Here is a 1,173-nt window from a genome sequence, read left to right on the forward strand (position 1 = left end):
ATTGGTCATTTGTTATTATCAATTAAGTTTATTCGTTTTGGCATTAAATATCGTGTTTCAGTCGATATTTTGTATTTTGTATTATTTTGCCTTTATTATTAGTTAATCTTTTTTTTCATTTAAGTCTGTGTTGGTCTAAAATCCACACAGTTTTTATTTTGAAATATTTGTAAATTTACAAAAAGTTCGAACAAAAAGCCGCGGTTTGATTTAAAAAATTTTAATACGAATTTGCGATTTTTTTTCTTTTGTTCCACACAAATTTTTCTTTAATAAGTATAAAAAAGATTAGAAAATAATGTGGTACTGTGGACACCAATTCAACATTTTTTTTGAAAGCTAAACAAAAACTAAAAATAATGAAATTGGGGTTAAATAATTTATTGGTAGTACCAACTATTTGTTAACAGTTTATATTAATTTATATGTTTTTTGTAATAATTTTTGTAAAAAATAATGAAAAAAAAAACTTCTCAAATTAAATAATTATAATTTTTATTTTCATTAATATTACATTTTTTAATATTGATATGTTAAAAATGTATCAATAATGGAAAAAGTTTTAAATAAAAAATCCACTGTTGAATGGTTTTAATGTATTATATTCATTTTATTATATTTTAGTTATTAAGTTTGTTCATAAACCAGTTTATTTGAAAACTTTATTCATGTTTAATGTCAACTTTGAAGATTTTAGTTTTTGGCACATATACTTTTCTGTATTTATTATATACTTTTTTGTACAGTAAACTGGAGTCAAATCATCAAGGCCAATTTACATTAGCTTTAACTTTAACTCGCCTTTTAAATTTTAGTACAATGTTTGAATCCGCCAAACTTGTTGTTCTCTTTGTTTATTATTTATCTCATTGTTTTTATTTTTATATGGAATTTTAGTTGTTTTTTTTGTTGAATTCTTATATTGTATCTATCGCTTTACATAAAAAAACTATTCAAATAACCATTATCAACAACAACGGCACCAATCTCTATTGTTACACTCAATGTTTGACCGGTAAATAATTAAATCAGTTAATTGGTCAAAGTTTGTTTTAATTAAAATAATAATTTAAAAAATTAAAAAACGATTTTTCATAACAAAAATTAACATATTTTTGTTGTTAAACAATGTTTTTAACTGACTTTATTGTAATTTTTATTTACATCTAATGT

The sequence above is a fragment of the Entamoeba invadens genome (genome assembly GCF_000330505.1).
Source record: "Entamoeba invadens IP1 unplaced genomic scaffold scaff_1105074725163, whole genome shotgun sequence".
In the NCBI taxonomy this organism is placed as follows: domain Eukaryota; phylum Evosea; order Mastigamoebida; family Endamoebidae; genus Entamoeba; species Entamoeba invadens.